The following is a 315-nucleotide window of genomic DNA, read 5'->3' on the forward strand; positions in this document are numbered from 1 at the left end:
CTCCTGCGTACCCTCCCGTCACGGTATGTTGCAAAATTAAAATACCTCAAGGGCTGCACTCTAATTCAGCGTTACAGAGATTTGTAAACGCCTTTCAATTCTTAGCCCTACCGTGCTCAGCAAGAAGCCAACGAATGAAGCATATTTCCAGTCACGTGACAAGATTTAGATGTCTAAACAGGCAGCCGGTTTACTAATATTTCTGCATTTGTGTTTCCTAGCGCAAGATAACTCAAACAAGAGAGACTATACCCTCATTCAAATTAATAAGAGTTTATCATCAACAAAAAGAAAAAAAAGAAAAAAAAAAAAAAC

The sequence above is a fragment of the Ixodes scapularis genome, unplaced genomic scaffold (assembly GCF_016920785.2).
Source record: "Ixodes scapularis isolate PalLabHiFi unplaced genomic scaffold, ASM1692078v2 PGA_scaffold11__112_contigs__length_91849675, whole genome shotgun sequence".
Classification (NCBI taxonomy): domain Eukaryota; kingdom Metazoa; phylum Arthropoda; class Arachnida; order Ixodida; family Ixodidae; genus Ixodes; species Ixodes scapularis.